Source organism: Ursus americanus, chromosome 13 (assembly GCF_024610735.1).
Source record: "Ursus americanus isolate L20-20 chromosome 13, mUrsAme1.1.p, whole genome shotgun sequence".
Classification (NCBI taxonomy): Eukaryota; Metazoa; Chordata; class Mammalia; order Carnivora; family Ursidae; genus Ursus; species Ursus americanus.
Window position 1 is genome coordinate 13,402,539 of NC_142139.1, and position 20,700 is coordinate 13,423,238.

The 20,700-nt window shown below is 36.9% G+C and overlaps 1 protein-coding gene across 3 annotated transcripts in view; it reads left to right on the plus strand.

Annotated features, from left to right (window-relative positions):
• The first annotated feature begins 6,422 nt into the window (after nucleotides 1-6,422).
• The window catches only part of USP53 (ubiquitin specific peptidase 53), a 60,261-nt gene continuing 45,983 nt past the window's right edge, over nucleotides 6,423-20,700 (plus strand). The window contains exons 1-2 of one of the 3 annotated variants that reach the window (XM_045799071.2): nucleotides 6,425-6,696; nucleotides 19,988-20,099. The gene's annotated coding sequence lies outside the window, so the exon portion shown is untranslated. Of the gene's footprint in view, nucleotides 6,697-19,987; nucleotides 20,100-20,700 lie in introns of all 3 variants that reach the window. The other 2 variants (XM_045799073.2, XM_045799072.2) reach the window with 2 other exon arrangements.

Below are 20,700 nucleotides of genomic sequence, written 5' to 3' on the forward strand. Positions count from 1 at the left end.
TAGGACTATGTTAATAGCATAATAAAACACTCTTTGGTTTAAACAAACAACCATCAAGGACTCAAAGAACTTTAGATACTATCTTGAAATATTCGAAATCAATTCCCTCATTTACAGAATGGAAATTTAGAGAAGTTAAGAAACTAGCCCAATCTCACACTGCATATCTAAAATTAGGACCCAAGAATTCTGCTTCTGATCTCACATGCTTTCCACTATCTTATTCTCTCTCTCTCCTATCTCAGCTGAGAACATAGTCATCCACATAGACATAAGCTGCACATCTTCTGGTGGCATACTGTAAATGATTTCATATTTATCTATATGGATATAGCCTTACATAATTTGTACATCTCATTTATTAACCATAGAGGATTAAAACTGTGAACTGTGAATGTTAGTAAAAATGTGGAGCCAAAGAGTAACGGCCTTTTTAAATGTTAGGAAGTTCTTAATCAGTGAAAAATTGTTAATGTGATAATATCAAAGCAAAATGAATATTTTTTTCTAACTGGAAGGGAGCAAATTTCCACACTATATTGAAGGGGGACCTGCTCCTTCTATTAAAAATCTTTTGCTCACATCTTTCAAACTGTAGTTTTGTTCTGTTAGGGAGTCTAGAAATCAATTTAATTGGTTATGATCAGAAGATTTTCAAATGAAATAGAAAAGAATAAAATATCAGAGTGCATCACTCACAGTAATAATGGTTTAAGAAATTACTGATTTTGTTTTATACATGTCCATGTGAACTAGATCATAGTGTAAAATATACTGCTTTCTCTAGGTTGCAGTCTACAATGTTTGAAAGCTGCTCTTCTACCTACTGCTAGCTGCTGTTTGAAATTGAAATTCAGCAGTTTTTGGCAACTGAAATGGCTTTTCTTCATCACATTAAAACTATTATAACTAATTCCATAAAGAGAGTTATTCAGAATAAAAAGAATTTGAAACAGTAACAGGACAAAACTTGTAGAAAACAATTTAATCAGAAAACTTTGATTTTAAAATGTACAAAGTCTAGGGCGCCTGGTTGGTTCCGTCTGTAGAGCAGTTGAGCATCTGACCTCGGCTTAGGTCATGATCCCAGGGTCCTGGGATTGAGACCTGAGTCTGGCTCCACACTCAGTGGGGAGTCTGCTTCTCTCTCTCCCTCTGCCTCTCCCCCTGCTCATGCTCTCTCTGTCTCTCAAATAAATAAATAAAAACTTAAAAGAAAAATAAAATGTACAAAGTCTTTAACACACATTCCTGGGATATTATTTGCCAAGAGTTAGATTGTTTGTTTTCCCCCAGCACAATTTCAGTTTTAAGGCTTGTTTTACAGATCAGAGAATGAAAGACTCAAGAACACTAATAGTTCAGAATTAGAAATAAATTTAGTCCTTTAGAATTTCTGCTTTATATACACCTATAATTCTTTGAAGTATTTCTATCACACCTATAATTCTTTGAAGTATTTCTATACCAACAACTGTCTTACTCTATTAAAAAGTGTTGTATTTCCCTTTTTCCTTTTGACTGTGAAGTGAATTTCAATAAGGAAGTTCAACTTGAAAACACTGGTGCCCTGAATATTTTTGTCATCTTTACAAAGAAAAGTGCTCTCCAGGGCAACTTCCTTTTGGGCTCAGTGCTTCAGCCAATATGCTATGAGCAAAAGATATGGTGTTATTCTACTCTTGTATTTCTTAAAGAACTACTTTAAAAACAAGTCAGCCTAAGATGTAAAGTCTTGTGTGTGTGTGTGTGTGTGTGTGTGTGTGTGTGTGTGTGTGTGCATGGCTTAGATTTGTTAGGTTCCCAGGGGTGAGAAAACAAGTTTGGTAAATTTCCAAACATCTTAGTATTTTTCATAAAGTCGAAGTCCTACAATAGATATCACAATTCAGAAAAAGAAAGTCTTGTGAAATGGTCTCAACTTCCTTATGTTCCCTTTTCCTTGTCTTTCCAGAGGGTATAAAGATGCCAAGTATGTTTATCACTAATACTTGAATACAGAAGAAATTCATTGTACTTTAAGATACAAAAAAGTACAATCTCCTATGAAACCTCAGAATATTTCAGGGAAAATATTTCATACAGGCCAATTCCAAGTGTTTCAGAGCTGGGTTTCAGTTCTGGTTCTACTTAGTGTCCAGCATGAGCTTGGCTAACTTTACTTCCCTGAACTTATGCTTTCTCATCCATACAATGAGACTTTAACGAACTAATCTCTAAGATCCTTTCCATTTCTAAGATTCTAAAGACTCTTACATGTAAAACATGTTATAAAACTTTTATAAAAAAATTAAAGAGAAAGAATATTTACGCACAAACCCTAATCGGGCTAATTGAAAAAAAAATGTTTTTATTTTTCACTGACACATTTTTTCAGAAGTTGACAGCAAAAGTGCATCCTGAGCTCAGTTTCATGGATGGTATATAAAACCTGTTACTGCATTTTCCAGGGACATGGTGATGAGTCCATTGCCGGTGAACATAGATAAGAGCCTCCTTAGATGAAAGCCCACATGGGGAAAAACCATTTTAGATGATGACAGAAAAATGTTTTCCTGTTACCAATAACTTAAATATCATATCCACTTTTGATTTTAGATCAGAGCCAAACATGTTTAAGCTATAGGTTCATGCACATTTTTGTTCTTTTCTCTCATTCTTTACATTCTACTTGTATTTTAATTTCTCATAGCTCTGATTTGTCTTATTTATATTTCATCACTACTTTATGCAATATGTTTGAATGCATTGCATTATTATTGTTCTTTAGAATTCACTTTAAATATTTAAATATTACGAATGAATGGATTGATTAATAAGCTTAATATTTACTAGGCCTTCAAAAAATTTGTTGAGAGAAAACTGAGTATTTTTAACTTGAAAAAAAAGTATTTTCACAGTTAAACAGTATCTTATGGAAAAGTGAATATAGATTTCTGTTGCTACAAAGGACAGAAATAAGACCAGTATGTGGAAATTACCAATAGATTTCAATTCATTGTGATGAAAATTTCTTAAGTTAGTCTTAAAAAGGAATAGGCTGTCTCACAAAGCATCGAGTTTTCTATCATGTCACTATATTTGAACAGAACTTGGACAACCATTGATGGGGATGATCCTTCAGTGAGTGGGAGGCTGGGCCAGATGTAATCTAAAGCCTCCCACATCTTTGAGATTATAATCAAATACATAGTACAGAAAGAAAAACAATGTATAGATTCTTATAGCATCACATTATCATTGATGACAACAGTACTGGTAATCATAATAATAGCACTAATGGCTGTAATAATATACAGTATAGGACTTCACTTGCTTTTATCTAGGGCAGTATCAAAAGACATCATATGTAAGTATTATTTCTCATCACAGTTTTACAGATAAGAAAATTAGAATGTTTCAAAGTGAAATAACATACAAGGGTAATGAAATTGCCTAAGCTGACAATAACTCAGCAAAAATTAAGGAGGCTACTGGCTAACCACTAGCTATGGTTAACTAACAAATGTTGACGCTGGCATAGCAGAGGCTAAGGTTTGGGATGTATGGTTAGTAAAGTTTTGACTAAGAGCTGGCCAAGGTGCTAAGGATATTGAATTTGACCTTCTGATGCTTAACAAAATGTCATGCTGCAGAGCTCTGAGGCATCTGGTAAGCACTCAACTCCTGAATTTCCTATTTTATAAGAGGATAGAGGACTTTCAGGAACTCTCTTCTCTCTCCCACTTCCTCCCGTATCTACATTATTCTTTCAGACCAGCTACTCTAAATAGGCAACATGCATCACCACAAGCAGCTCTGAGCTCCCATCTTTACAGCTTTGCAACCAGAGAAAAGATCCAATTTGAAATTGCTGTGAAAGGATGCTGATGAGCCTGAATCACCCATACACCAATCGCTGGGCCAGTAAAGGGTGAAATACCCCACTTGGAGTTATGCCCACCCTGTGGTTTAGCTGTTATTAAAACCTGTGTATATGTTATTATTAAAAGCAGGAAAGACATTCCTAGCCACCATGTTTTCTGGGTGGGATATGTAGTGCAAGGTTAATTTTCCTTTTTCCCATCTGTTTGCTTCAGACTGCCTTTTTGATGCTTAACCTGTGACTTACTACAAGCCTATAATTTAAAACTCAGTACTTAGAAGTGCCAAGAACTGGTAGAAAGTTTGAACTTAGAGGATTAAAAAAGTGTTTTTCAGTGTTTAGTCAAATTCTCAAGAAGGGTGAACTAAAGGGCATTCTTCTGTAATCTTTAAATGAGGAGAGGAGATAGAATGAGTGTTTATTATCCACAGTTTAAATTATTTTTCAAGAGTGGAGAAGGGATTGACTTGTCAGTTACATTTGCAAATAAATAATTACAGTACAATATAATTGTTAAAATAGAAATAAGTCCAAAAAGGGTGAAGGAAAGGCAAGTCTGTCTTGGAAAATTATGAAAGGTTCCATAAAGGAAGTAAGTTTTCAATTTCAATTTCAACTCAACTGAGACCAAAAGGATCCTGAAAGAACGTGGTAGGATCCACAGAAAATCAAGGAGTTCAGTATGGCTACAGTGGAGTAAACAGGCAAGAATGGCAGATGATGTTAACGGTCTGAAGCAAGATCATGAAACGTCCTACTGGTGATGGGAAGCCCCTGAAATCTTTGCAGAGGAATATCATGATCATATTTTCACGTTAGAAAAATTATTAATAGAATGTAGGTTGGAGTGGAGTGGGAAATAACAAGAGGCTATTGCAATTGTCCAAGGGAGATGATTCAGGAGAGGTGTTAATTACTTGATGGACCAAGACAGTGAGAGTGAAGATTGAAGAGTGGATTTGAGGGATAATTACGGAGATAAGAGTCCATAGAATTTGATAGTAGGATAGAGGAAGTGAGGGAAATGTAATATAGGGGTACTCCTGTTTTTCTGTCTTGGGTAACTGGGTGCCATTACCTGAAATAGGGAATGAAAATGGGGTAGTTTCCAGATGGGTGGGGAGAGTCATGGTATCAGGAATAGGGAATGCTAAAGATACCAACATCAATTCAGAACCTATTTAAGGTATCTGTGTGATATTCAAATGAAGATGTTGTTGCTTAAAAGTCTAACCTGAAGATATACATCTGGGAGTCCTCGGTGCACTGGGACACCTGGTAGCTAAGTCCACGATGGAAAAGAGATTGTTCAAGGATACAAGAGGAATAAGGTCAGACAACAAAAGAAAATGGAGAGCTTGGGAACACAGAGGGCCTTAAGAAAAATATTTAAACTGTATCAGAGATGTAGCTGCAGAACCAAGAAACAGTGGTATTAGGGAAACCAAAAGGAAAGTTAATAGTGTTATAATTTTTTAATGCAGTTTTTTCTCCTCCTCCTCCTCCAAAAGTTTTAAATTTCTTGAAGACAGGAACTATGTCTTAACTTTCACTGTATGTCCTTTAGTGCTTAATTCAGTGAAAGGATTATAGTAAATGCTAAATAAATTCACATTCATTCAGTCTCAAGCAAAATGCACCTATACCAATGTAAAATGTTTCTTCATTCTAATTCTTCAAATAAACGTTTAGTTACCTAGGACTTTACCTAAATCAGTTTTATAACCTGTATGTTCTACCTGCATCAGCTTTGAAATGAGTTTCAAAATTTCATTTATTACTTATTGAGAGGGATTTTTGATACTAAAGATGGCAGTGGTTTTTTTTAAAACTTCTTAAAAACAACAACAACAATAATATATTACAGAACAAAGTTTAGCCCAATTCCGAAGCAATAGCTTGTAACTTAAAACTTGTTCTAAAGCAGAGTAAGGAGACAGCCAAATTTTTCTTACCACAATTAACTATTAACCGAGTCAACGCTATTAAAGCTTTCATTTTATTAATAGTCACGAACAACCACTTGGGGAATATACATTCACGCCAATGGAAGCCATTTAAGTGTAAACAAATCATAATGATTCACAGAAAGCTAAAAGGAATTGCATATCCACATGCGGTTTTGAAGTCAGGCAGTATAGACTGTTTTCTCTCAGGTAACAATACTTAACCAGTCCTTCGCGGGTCCGCTTTCCTGAGCTTAGAAAATACCGAATATATGGACCAAGAGCACGGAATAGTCACCCGCACTTGAGAACTATCCCCTCCTTCCTTCTACGCCACACAAGCCAACCTGCACGCACCTTTTCCAGGAGTTAAACCCTAACGCTCCGCTCCTGCCTTAAGGGGATATGGTCAAGCTCCTGCTCTCGCGGGATCTCGCGCCTTGAGTAAGTCAACTGGATCGCGCGCCCAATCGAACCCCCGCGGGAATACAGTTCTCCAGGTCCGGAAAGCCGGGAAATCGCGTGCGGGGCGGGGTTAGCTCGATGAGCGTGAAGGCGGGGCCTTTCCCGAGGAGGCGGGGCAGGCGGAGAGTGGGGGCGGGTCTCCCGGGACCTGTTGATCGCAGGTGTCACTGGCCTGACTGGCCCTTGGGTGTTGGGGTGTGTGCGCATGCTCCGCGAGCAGGGTCGAGCTCTGGGCGGCGAGAGCAGACGCCTCTGCTTCAGTTCCCGGTGAGCCTCGGCTACGGTGGCAGCTGTTAGTGTCAGACGGGTGTTGGCGTGAGGCGGAGCTGGGCCAGTGGGTGGTAGTCCTGTGGAAGTGGAAGGCCCATATTTCTTTACCTGGACCGCACTCTCCCTCTCGTTTGGAGGGCAGAGCTCAAGGTAAGTCTCGGAAACTAGTCCCTGTAGAGATCCAACGACCTGCGACCCCCGCCCCGGGCCTGAGCCGGAGACCCCCGTTCCAACGCCAGACCTTGTTTCTCCCCTAGCAGCCCTGCGACATCCTTCGCCCCCGCTCCGCGGACTCTTTCCCGGGGTTCAGGCACCCGAGGTCACGCAGCCTTCCCGCCTCCTCCCCGCCCGGTCCCGGCCCTGGAGGAGATGCGTCTGGCCAGGCGGGAGGCGCGCGGGAGGCAGGAGGAGGTGCTGTATTTACTGGGTCGTGGTTGTTCATTGCTGCTGTGTTTGAGGGCGGACACGAGGCAGAACCTGGAATCCAGCTGGGTCGCTGGGATTATGAATATTACGCTTCCTTGGCCCCTCACTTGCGGAGCAGCCACTGCCTCGCCCGAGCAGCAGCTTTTTAAAGGGTTCCGGATGGTTATGTTGCGCTCCTTGGAGCAGGGAGATGACTGGATTCGTGAGAATCCTTGGGTTGGTGATTTCTGGGTGGTAGTAGTAATTTATAAAGTTAATGTTTAGCTTCTAAACGGCGACTTATAGGGCGTTTATCAAACTACTTTTAAACATTGTCGGAGAACAGGAAGTACTTGTACAGGTGTACTAGGGAGGCTTTCTAAAGCCTGCAATCTGAGCGTGTTCTGAGGTTTTGTTATCCTGCTACAGGGTTTTCTGTATCAGTGCAAAGTCTGATTAATGCTTGCAAAATGTACTGCAAGGCTTTATTAGACAGCAGAGTATGCCAAAATGTTTCCTTATCTGGAAAAATATATGTATTTTTGCAAGGGATTTTCAAGGCTGTTTGTGAGGGATTTTTAAACTTAGGAAGTTCTTTGTGATTAGGATCTGATTCATTTTTAATTCTGTTCTCTAAAGAAAAGCATTGCTAATTCTCAGTGTTTAAAAGGAGTAGCAAGTGCTAACACAAAATTCTGATTGAATGTACTTTTAGCTAAATTGATACTTGTTTGTTAGTTTAATTTTCTATTTTCAGTTTTCTGATTATGGCCTAGGCAAAGCTCCTTCAACCTGTGAAAGAGAAATTAAAAAAAAAAAACACCAAAAACTTATTTTGCAAAAGCAATTTAGGATTTACCTACCATTGTCATAAGAATTCCAAATAGACACACTCACTGTAGATAAGAGTTAATTATGGAAAAAAATAGAGTTTTTGTTTTTGTTTTACATTTTAGAGGCTCTTAAAATGAGCTTTTTGGACAATTTGCCCAGGTTCATGATTAGTGGTGATAAACCGTGAAAGTGATTTATTTAAATTTGTTCATAAATTAAACTCATTGGTAGTTAATGTGTATTTTTAACTACAGTGTAAAAATAAGTGACCAAGAACAGACCTTTTTTTCCTCTGTTAATTTAAAAACTTTTTATAAATGCATAGTGTTCATGGAACTTAGCACTAATAGTCACTCCATTAATTATTTTCTCTAGAAGATACAAGTAGTTTTTTAAAAGATAGCTATTTTAATGTCAGAACGGATACCCTTTTCCACCTAGCTTGTTCTTTTCCTTAAAAAAGAAAATCTCTTTTCAAAAACTCTTATATTTTAGTATGTACTGTGATTCAAGGTCTTTTATATTATTTAATGTCAGATGTTTCTTTTAAACTGTGGTGTCAAGAAATATAATTTTGGAATTATGGTTTAGAAGCTTCTTTTAGCAAAACAGAGTTTAAAAAATGAAAATTTTGATTTATTTTAAGGTGATGTACACATTAAAAAGTCAAAATCAGGGTTATTTTTCCTGTTGAAACTTTTGGAATTCACTCACCTACCATGCTAGGGAGGATGTTGCTTTACCTTACAATTTTTCAAAAGTATGTTTGGAATCTATAAAGTGGTAGATTAAGCTATCCTACGAAGACATTTACTTATTACAATACTTAGTAGATCTTGTTATTTGACAGCTTTAACTATAAGGTGTTTCTTAATTATAGACCCCAAAGACAACCTACAGCAAGGTCGTTTATGTAGTGCATCTGAAAGTATTTTGAATACAGAGTGTGCTAAGTATGCTAGGGCCCAAAAAATTGTCAGTCTAGCCTACTGGTTCTCATGAGCTCCTCGATTAAGGGAAGAAGTGTACTAATTTATGTCATCTTTGGAAAACTAGGTAGAGATTTGTGATGATACAAATGTAGCATTAGTATATTATTATTAATTTTGTACAGATGTAATATAATGATTTTAGAAAATTCTGCATTAACAAAAGTTGCACATAGTACGAACAAGAAATGGATGCATGGGGCGCCTGGGTGGCGCAGTCGTGAAGCGTCTGCCTTCGGCTCAGGGCATGATCCCGGCGTTCTGGGATCGAGCCCCACATCAGGCTCCTCTGCTAGGAGCCTGCTTCTTCCTCTCCCACTCCCCCTGCTTGTGTTCCCTCTCTCGCTGGCTGTCTCTCTGTCAAATTAATAAATAAAATCTTTAAAAAAAGAAAAAAGAAATGGATGCAGCCTGTTCTACCACAGATACAATCTTCAAAGGTTATTTAAACTTTAAATAACTTCATATAATATCCTAATCTTGGCAAGTTATTATGAGTTTCTTTTAAGATGTTGGGAATATTATATTTTTATATCTATGTATTTATCTATCTGTAGACTAGGTAAGAAGTATCTAGTCTTGATTTTCCAAGTTAACCCATATCCTCTATCAGGAGTTCTTAAAGTAGGGTCCATGATTAGAACTGTGGTCTATGGTTAGAACTGAATTATAATATAATTGGTTTTCTTTGTGATCTTATGAATTTTTTCTTTCTTTCAATCCTATGAAATTTATTTTATGCATTTACAAACATCATTCCAAGGAGCCCATAGGCCTCATTAGGCCACCAAAAGTGTCTCTGACATTCACAAAAATGCTACAAACCATTGCATCTGGTTGAAGAATTTTTGTTTTAGATAAGTCGCTTCAGAAAAGTTGCTGCATATATTCATATTTGTAATTCATCAGAAATAAAATATTATGCAATGTAAACCATATTTCAGTATCTTAGCTGTCATTTCAGTTATCTGAGCTGTCATGGTATTTTTGAATCAGTTTGGCATTTTTGAATACATTTTGTAAATGTAACTTCTATTTACTTCTATTTTGTAAATATTGACCTGCAAAAAGCAGTTTGAAGAAATATTGTTCCTTTGGAATTTGGAAACTTTTTTACTTACTTTGTGATTTTCTGATTCAGCAAATTTATTCAATGAACATTTATTGATCTATTGTTATGCTAGACACCAGAGATTAAAAAATTAATAAGACAACATTAAAGTAGTCAAAAATTTGAGTTCTTCCTTTTCACAGCCTTATCTCTGGCTGTTCCCAATCCTCCCCCAACTGAACTGAGTTTCCAAAGATAAAGTAGTCTTTTTTTCTTATACCCTTGCCTTTGCAAGATGCTGCTTCTCTTCCCATTCCCCTTTCAACTTCCCAGTCATCCATACCACACCTGTGAAGTATTTTCTAATCCATCAAAAGTAGATTATCACTTCATTTTTGTGTTACTACTGTACTTCGATCTATATCGTACAAAGATCTGTACTGTGTTCCTGTAGAGGGAAGACAGAATAAGGGTATCTGGAAATGGTGGTATATGTACTGTCATCTTAAGTATAAGGAGAGTACCATATGGACAGCACAAAAAATGGTAGGCAGGCAGAGGAGCTTTCTAGGAGACCCAGAGACAGGATGAGAGTAATGTCCAGGTATGTTTTGGGTACTCCAGTGATTTTTTATGGCTGGGTAGATCATGTTATTTATGAAAAAAAAATTGTCATTAAGGAAGTTTGTAGTTATTTTCCTGAAAAATGGTACATAAGTTGAATTTTTCTAAATTTAATCTCTGTTGTTTACATTGTTATTTCAGAGTTGCTTTCCATTGATTTCTGATGCACTGCTTTCTAGTGTTTTACCTCAGTTTCTCCTTCTCTAGTCCAAAAGTTTGTAAATGAATGCTTGAAATAATACTGTGATGAATCCACTTGTAAAGTGAAGCATTCCCAAACATTTTCTTATAAATTAGAATTTTTCATGTTTAATTTTCTTAAATTAGGATATCTCTGAAAATGAAATCACTTATATTCTACTAAGAATGACTTATTAACAGATATTACAGTTTAGAAATTGATACTTTATCGTGCAATATATCTGATCTAACTAAGGCTATAGTCAAGATTGATAAATCGGTTTAAGGAAATGGAGAAAGATAGCAAAATGAGATATAAAATATCATGATACAGCTTTTCCTTTCTGTTCAAATGTTTATATTATTAAAAATAATTTTACTTCAAAGATAGTGTTGTTGCTATCATTATAATTAGCTTACATTTACTGAATGCCTACTATATTTTGGGCATATATTAGGTATTTTATACATGGTTTATGGTACTTATAACTATGACCTTTTATGTAATTATGATTATAGATTATGTAACTGATATGATTTTAATGATTGAATAGTTGAGTCATGTTCTGTGCCACTGGAAACTTTATCAGAGGTGGAAGAAATAATTGGGCACATGAGGTCAGTATCAGACCACAGATTCCATCCTTGTCAAGAAACTATCAGGGCATTCTTTGTCCACCAGACACTTTATGCCTTGGCATCTTCGAAACTTCTTAGCCTGCATAATAAACTCTTGCCCCTCTCATGGTGGCCTTCCCTGTTTTTAGGCAAGCAGGCTATTTGAACCCTAAAAGATTTTTCCTTCTATATAGTATGCTGTACAGGCCTGAAATAATCCTGCCTCCTTAACCTAGCTGCCAGATGGTGGGAAATTGTCCTGAACTCTGATTGCCTAGGTCATCTTTGTTAGGAACACTAATTTGTTCATTAAGGTTTCACTTCACTTCCTGAACTTCCTTCAGTAAGTATTTAATGAGTACTTACCGTGTATTGGGTACTGGTTTACATGTCTGGGATTCACTTTACATTCTAAGATGATTGTGAGGAGAAACAATAATAATCCTAATAAGTCAATTATATAGCATATAAGATGGTGATGAATGCCAAGTAGAAAAGAAAAGGTAGAGCATGGTAAGGGGGATTGGGAGTGTGGGGTGGAGGTTGTGATGGATTGCAAATTTAAATCAGTATAGGCCTCATTTAGAAGGTGATTTTTGAAGAAAGCAGTCATGAAGGGAGCCAGGGAGACGCCATGTGTGCATCAAGGGGAGGTATATTCCAGGCAGAAGAATAGCCAGAGTAGGGACTTTAAAGCAGGTGTTTGCATAGTGTATTCAGAAATAAGAAGGAGGCTGATACAATGGCAATAGAGAAAATAAAGGGAAAGTAGTTAGAGATGAAGATGAGGGGATGGGCAGGTGTGACACAGTAAGAAATTTATATTTGGACTCTGGCCCCATTTCTTGACATACAGCTCCTAAAACCCTTGGAGCATCTCTGAAAGTGATTTTTTTTTTTTTTGCATGCTAATGAGATGACTGCTGTTGGGGGTTCCTGGATGGGGGCTGGTTGCCAGGGGAACCAACTGTGATTAGAGGAATTGAACTTTAAGCTTGCCCACCTTCCTCCACATCCTGGGAGGAGAGTGTGGTGAAGGTTGAGCTAATCACTAATGGCCAGTGATTTAATCAGTTTTGCCTATGTAATGAAGCCTCCATAAAAAATCCTAACTGGGTGCTCCTGGTCTGTTTAGTGTCTGCCTTCCGGCCCAAGTCATGACCCCAGGGTCCTGGGATTGAGCCCCATGCCAGGCTCCTTGCTCAGCAGGAAGCCTGCTTCTCCCTCTCCCTCTGTCTGCCTATCCCCTTGCTTGTGCGCACTCTCTCTCTCCCTCTCTGTCAAATAAATAAATACAATCTTTAAAAAAAAGTCCTAACTGAAGGCATTTGGAAAGCTTTTGGGTTGGTGTACACGTGGAGATGCTGAGAGGGTAATATGTCTAGAGAGGGCATGGACACTCCATGTCCCCTCCCACATTCTTTGCCCTACACATCTCTTCCATCTGGCTGTTTCTGAGTATATTTTTATAATAAACCCAAAGTCTAGTCAGCAAGCTGAGTTCTGTGAGCCATGCTATCAAATTAATCAAATTAATCATCCATGGAAAAGGTTGTGGCAACCCCCAAATTATAGGCGATTGACCAGAAGTACAAGTGACAACGTGGGACGTGTGGGACATGCGATCAGTGTCTGAAGTGGGAGGGATGGTCTTGTGGGACTGAGCCCTTGACTTGGGATCTAACACTAACTTCAGGTAGATAGTGTCAAAATGGAGTGAAATTGTAGGACACCCTCTTGGTGTCCACTGAGAATTGGAGAATGGCTTGTGGAAAAACACATCTGGTCTCAAGTGCTGTCAGAAGAAGATGGTTTTTACTTTAGCAGGTAGTACAGGGCCTTGCAGGCCATTATAAAGACTTTTTGGGTTTTAATCTGAATGTAATAAAGACCCATTGAAAGGTTATAAGTATTGGGGCGCCTGGGTGGCGCAGTTGTTTAGCGTCTGCCTTTGGCTCAGGGAGTGATCCCGGCGTTCAGGGATCGAGCCCCACATCAGGCTCCTCCACTAGGAGCCTGCTTCTTCCTCTCCCACTCCCCCTGCTTGTGTTCCCTCTCTCACTCGCTGTCTCTCTCTGTCAAATAAATAAATCAAATCTTTTTAAAAGAAAGAAAGAAAGAGAGAGAGAGAAAGAAAGGAAGGAAGGAAGGAAGGAAGAAAGAAAGGTTATAAGGAGAGGGATGACATTATGAATTTATTTTAGAAGTATCTTTTTGTCTATTCTTGAGGATAGATTTTGAAGGGTAAGGGCAGAAGCTAGGAGACAATTAAGAGGCTATTCTAGCAATCCAGGCAAGATTTGAAGATGGGTAAGACAAGAATAGTAGAAGTGGAGGTGGTGAGAATTGGTCACATTCTAACAGAGATATGTGAGAAAGAAGAGTGAAAGATCATTCCAAGATATTTTTTCTGAGCTACTGGAAAGAAAAAGTTACCATCAACTGAGATGGGGAAGGAAGGTATAGATAAAGCAAGAGTTCAGTTTTGGGCTTTGTCAAGACAAAGAAAAGTTCGGTTATGCCTGCTTTGGTGTAATTCTCTTCTGGAGATGATATCCTAAAGAAGATTGCTATAATCCATTGTCTTCAATGTTCATATTGTATATTCTGGATACACATGAACTCATGTCTTTCTCTAGTTAGCTACCATTGGGAACTAGGAAGTAGGTAAAAGCCATAAGAGGTAAACATAGTTCTTTTTTGGACAAAAAGAAATCGAGCAAAAAAGTGCAGAACATTGAAAATTACTTAAAATTTGCTGGTTTTTTGGTGGCGGTACAGTATTTTCTTACTACTTTAATCTCATTTTCTGTCTTTGTTTTATAAATTTTCTGGCACACTCTTCTCCAATACCTCCATTTGTAGAGTAACAGTGGTTTTGTATGTCAAAGGACATTTATTCTGCAATTATATCTTCTTTATTCTAATCCTTCAACTTATAAAAGTGAAAGATACTTCTATAATGAATTAGATTTTAATTACTTCAACTTGCTATGCATCTTTACCTTGTTATCTAGTTATCAAAAGTGAAACCTTAAATACTTTCACTAGTTAGATGAACTGTTGTAGTATATCTGTAAAAAGTCTTCAGTGTATCCTTGAGTTACTCTATTTCTTATTAGTGAAAAGATGTTAAAATGAAATTTTACTTTACAGTTTAATGGCTAGGCCAGAATATATTTCCATAGCTTTATTAGCAATAGTTCTGCACTTCAGTAGGATTATGGATATTTCTAATTTTCTTTATGTAGTACTTCTATGTTGTTTTAAAAATCTATATAATATTCTATTTTAAGCCAAAACAAAATCCAATAAATGTAAAAGAACAAAGAAGTCTCATGGCTTTATCAGCTATTATATTAGTTTTCTAGGGCTGCTGTAATGAAGTACAACCAACTGGATGGCATAAAATAATAGAAATTTATTCTCTCACAGCTCTGGAGGCTTAGAAGTCCAAAATCAAGGTTTGGCAGAGTGGGTTTCTTTCAAGGGCTCTGAGCAGAAGCCTTCTTTTCCCCTTTCTAGCTTCTGGTGGTGGCTGTCAATCCTTGGTGTTCCCGGGCTTGTAGCTGTATCACTCTAACCCCTGTCTGTCATTAAACAGTATTCTCTGTGTTTCTGTCTCTTCTTCTAATGATAAGTGCTAGTCTTACTGGATTAGGGCCACCCTGATGACTTCATCTTAACCTGATTACATCTGCAAAAGCCCTATTTCCAAATGTTCACAGGCACTGGAGGTTAGGACTTTAATATACCATTTGGTGGACATAATTCAACTTGTTTTATAGCTTAATGTTCACTTTTAAATTGAAGAGAAGGGAACACTTCCAAACTCATTTTATGAGGCCAGCTTTATCCTGATACCAAAGATAAATAGGACATTACAAGAAAAGAAAGTACAGGCCAATATCCCTGAAGAATATAAATGGAAAAGTTCTCAACAAAATATTAGCAAACCAAATTCAGTAACACTTTGGAAGGATCATATACCATAACAAGTGGGATTTACCCCTGGCATGCAAGGATGGTTCAGTATTTGCAAATCAATAAATGTCATATACCACATTAAGAGAAGGAAAGATTAGATGCAGAAGAAGCATTTAACAAAATTCAATATCCCTTCAATATGAAAATTCTTAACAAAATGGGTATAGAGGGAATGTGTCTCAATATAATAAAAGCCACATATGACAGGCCCACTGCTAACATCATTCTAAACTGTGAAAAGTCAAAAGCTCTTCCTCTAGAATCAGACACAAAACAGGAGTGCCCACTCTCACCACATCTATTCAACATAGCACTGGAAGCCGTAGACAGTGCAATTAGTCAAGAAAAATAAATGATATCCAAATAGGAAAGGAAGAAGTAAAACTATCGTTATTGGCAGATAACATTATATTATATGTGGAAACCCAGAGACTCCACCAAAACCTGTTAGAACTAATACTTGAATTCAGTAAAGTTGCAGGATACAAAAATGAACATACAGAGATCAGTTGCATTTTTATTCAGTCAATTTTGTCTTACCCTAAAATTGCTACATCAAATTTCTTTTGTTTTATACTTTTCTGGTATATCATTTTAATTTTATATTTGTGTGTATGTACACATACATAACATATAATGCATAAATGTAACTAATATACATATATAGTTTTTTTTAGTGCAGGCTTTGTTTTTTTTTCACTTCTATTTCAAGCTTGGCTGTCCATCCCCATTTTAACAAGACATGTACACACTCCTCCTAGCTCAGATGTTCATATAAAGCATATGTATTTTTTTCACATATATTCTTTTACCAAAATAGGATTATATTACATTTCTGCATTTTGCCTTTGTCATTCAGAAACACCCTGTTATATAATTATGCCCCTATTTATGGACATTCATTTTGTTTATTTCCTTACTTATTGCACCTACCAACTATATCTCAGTAAGGTAGTAACTTTTGGAGGGAGGCATAGATTCTCAGTATTGCGGTTTTTAGATTGAAGTGTGTTTTTAATTTTAACAGTTGTTGCCAGGTTGACATAATATTGCTACAAGGGTATTATAGTATAATTACATTTTTTATTAGTCAACAGTAAGGGAAAGTACCTCTTTCCATTTATCTCCACCAACAGTGATTCTTTTAAGTTTTTGCCAGCTGATGGAAACAAATTACCTCTTAATTACTTTCATAATGCCTCTATGTTGAGGTCTCCAAGATTCCTGACATTCCTAGGTTTGGTGATTTTTTGGAATTTTGAGCACTCGGCATGTAGTCGTACTTACTGCTATGCTTTATTAATTATAGCAAAAGGAAATAAAGCGAAATCAGCAAATGGAGAAGGGTCATGGGGCAAAGTTTGACGGAAATCAGGCACAAGTTTCTCATAGTTTTCTTCCATTGCAGTCACATGAAACACACAAATTCCTCCAGCAACAAATTGTGGTGACATTATGTAAAATGCAGTCTATCAGAAAGCTGTTTAGAGACTCAGTCCATAGAATTTTTTATTGGAAAGTGGTCACATAGTTATCCTCTACCTCAAATGTTATCAAAATTCCAGACTTCCAGAAGGAAAGCAGGTGTTCAGGATAAACCACATAGTTTGCATAGTTTAGGTACAGTGACCAATCTTACTAGTTTTGTGGTGGGAATCCTCCCAAAAATTTAAATTCTAAAAGCCTAAATAAAACCTTGCAGGCAGGCTTCCTAAGGAGAGCAATCTCTGGCCTGCTATATTGTCCTTCCCTTTTTCTTGTTTCTTAAGTAACTTTGTTGAAATATAATTCACATGTCATACAATTCACTCATTGAAAGAGTACAATTCAGTGGTTTTTAGTATATTTACAGGAAGGTAAACCTATCAACACAACTTTAGAACATTTTCATCGCCTCAGAAAGAATCCTTGTTTATTAAAATGTTAAAAAAAAAAAAAAAAAGAATTCCTATACCCTTTAGCTCTCACTCTTCCCTTCTCATTTCTATAGCCCCATTTCTCCAGTCCAAGCAACCACTAATCTACTCGCTGTGTCTGTAGATTTCTCTGTTCTGGACATTTTGTATGAATGGAATCGTAACATGTGGTCCTTCCTGACTTCTTTCACTTAGCAGAATGTTTTCAATGATCATCCATATGAAGTAGCATGTAAAAGTACTTCATTTCTTTGTATGGCTGAATAATATTCCATTGTATGAATATGTATACACACATACTCATACTTTATGTCATTTATCCATTCATTAGTTGATGAACATTTGGGTTGTTTCCACCTTTCAGCTATTATGAACATTGCTGTGTTAGCTCTTTTCTGCATAACCTCCCAAGTATTTATTGAAAGAATAAATATAGAATCACATTTGCATTCCTGGAATAAACCCTCCTTGATTATTATTCTTTTGAATAGTGCACATTATTCTTTTGACACATTGATAGGTTATGTTTGCTAGCACTTTACTTACAGTTTTGAATCCAAGTCACATTAGTCTGAGGTTTATCATGTTTTGATATTAAAGTTATGTTAGCTTCATGAAATGATTTGGGATACTTTGTGTAATTATTTTCCCTCTGACCTGCAACAATATGTTAGAATTAACAATTCTTTAACATTTAGATAAAATTGAGCTTCGAATCCATCTGATCCAGATGACTTTTTCTTTCTTTCTTTTTTTTTTTTTTTAAGATTTTATTTATTTATTTGACGGAGACAGCCAACGAGAGAAGGAACACAAGCAGGGGGAGTGGGAGAGGAGCAAGCAGGCTCCCAGCGGAGCAGGGAGCCCAATGCTGGGGCTCAATCCCAGGACCCTGGGATTACGCCCCGAGTCATAGGCAGACGTTTAAGGACTGAGCCACCCAGGTGCCCCAGATGACTTTTTCAATGGGAGAACTTTTGTTTCCACATTATTCTAGATTTTAAAAATGTTTTCTGTTTTTTCTTGGGTTAATTTTGTTAATTTGTATTTTGCTGGGAAATAACCTATTCCTTTAGATTTTAAAAGTTATTGCCCTAAGACTTAAGTCATACTCTTACTGTTCTTTTGATTGCTTAAGTATGTGTGGTCATTTCCTATTTATCAATTTCTTTGGTGTTTTTCCTTTCTATCTTTAATCAGGCTTGTGAAGATTTTATGTTATATTAGTTTTTATAAAAGTTTACTTTTGGATTTATTTTCCTATTGTTTGCTTATAAATGGGCTTGAAAATCTCTTTTTCTTTCTTTTCAGTCTAAGACTTCATCATTTTCATCCTACTTCCTTCCCCACATCATGTTTTGATTTTTTTTTTTTTATCTATTTTCTTTGTCTCTTTGAGTTTTTTGGTCTTTAATTCTGGAAAAATCTTTGTCATTTCTAAAACTATTTACTTTATCCTCTTTCTGGGAATCCTTTTAGATAGTATTGATTTCAAACATGCCTCTTAACTTTTTCAAAATGTTTATATTTTCCACTTTTTTATTCCTTTTTCAGTGCTTTGTAAGAAAATTTCCTGACCTGTACTTACTGCTCATTAATATGGTTTTTGCTTCTATTCATTTTGCTTGTTGACTCTTTCTTTTACAAAATTTCAGTAATTTTTTAAAAAAATTGCCATATTCAGTTGGTGGATATTTATTAAGTTTATTTTAAATTTGTGTTCCGTTTGGTCTTTTCACTCTGTTTTCTGTGTTATAGAATGTTCAGTTTGCCTTTGTTTCACAGAACTAATCATCCTCAAGTGTCTGGTTCTCTTTTTCTTGGAGTACCAAGTTACAAATTAATAATATTTACATGAGAAGGGTGAAAGCACTAGACTCTCATTTGTGTTTCTTCAGATGATTTCAGTGAGTAGAGGTGGGATCTGAGTAGAGGGGCTTAATTTGGAGTGATGGATGCACCTTGAGCTTTGGTTCCAAAAAGAACTTTCTGTTTCTGTGCCTAGCAGCATGATCTTCTCCAGATCCTACTGTCCTCTGTTCTATTTGTGAAGTAGGGGTGAGGGCAGAACACATAGCAGCCTTGCACGTACCCGTACATGTTATCATTTCCCAAACTGGCTGTGATCTAATGCTTTTCTGCTGTTACAATCTCCCTTACCCTCCAGATGGCAGTAGGGTGGTAGCTGAACTTTCCTGTTTCATTGCATTGTGTGGGGTGGGAATTCTCTGCCCAGAGAAATGTGAGGAATGGAAAAGGTCTTAACTAGAAAGATCTTTTCCCGTCTGTAACCCTTGGCCCTCTCTATTTCTTAGCTACTGTTTCCCTCCCACTTTAGAAGCCAGTTACTTTTGGTGTCCTTAAGGTTTCTTTTGTGTAGTCTCCAGACTTGGCTGGAGGTAGGGAACCAGAAGCATATACTAGTTTAACGTCTGGCACAAGAATGGAAGCCACCGTATTTTTAAATTATCTGGTCGTGTCTTTGCCTTTCACCAAACTAAGCTCAGTTAAGGTAGGGATTGTTTCATACACCTTAGGACAGTTCGTGGTACAAACCTGGTGCCTAGTAAATGATGAAAGAATATCATTTCAAAAGGATTCTTTCATTAAAAATACAAACTTACTACCAATATAGAGCTCCCTTAATGTTGTTAAATTATGGATTTATTAAAAACTTAATTTGTATGGGAGGTTTGGGAATCATTTAGATCATTTTAGAGACGGTTGCAACCCCTCAGAGTTAAAATAAAAAGAAAACAACAGAGTATAGCATTTTAGAATTCCTGAAACATTTAACCTCTGTTAAGTGGGGCTATTATTTTGTCCCCATTTTATAGATGAAGAAGCTATAAATCAGAGAGGACAAGGTTTTACCTAAGAGTAAACAGCTAATGGGTGAGATGAGCTAATATGTGGGGCTGGAAACAAGCCCCGACTTTAATTGTTCAGGTAAGATGCTTCTTTATTCCTCAGTGCTTTCCTGTCTTGGTGGGTATTTGACCAATGGTATTGAACTGATCTGTGCCATTCTGTCTTATCTTTTTTGCTGTGAAAATGAAGCTCATGACTTTAAAAGAGTTTAAAGCTGAAGTCCTTACAGAGGGCTTTCAGTACCCCCATATGATCTGTTTCCCTTCCCTCCTTTTCATCTTCTCTCCTCTGTTTATATTTCTCATGCCGCGTTGGGCTGCTTACTATTTTCCAACATGCCAAGCATGCTATTCACTCTACTAGAAACGCCTTCTCCCAAGTGGCATTTTCACCTCCTTCAAATATTTGTGCAAATGTAACCTGCTCAATTAGATTTTCTGTGACTATCCTATTTAAAAGTGCAAACTCTCTCACATTATATGCATTTCCCATCCTCTTTCCTTGCATTGTTTTTCTGTTCGCACTCACCACATAACTCTTCCAGTACAAGTTACAATTTATTATTTATTGTATTAATGTCTGCCTTTCCTCATTATTAAATTAGTCCAGTGCCTGGCACAGTACCTGGCTCAGTAAATGTTTGTTGAGTGAATGAATAATAGGAAGGAAATTTAATTGG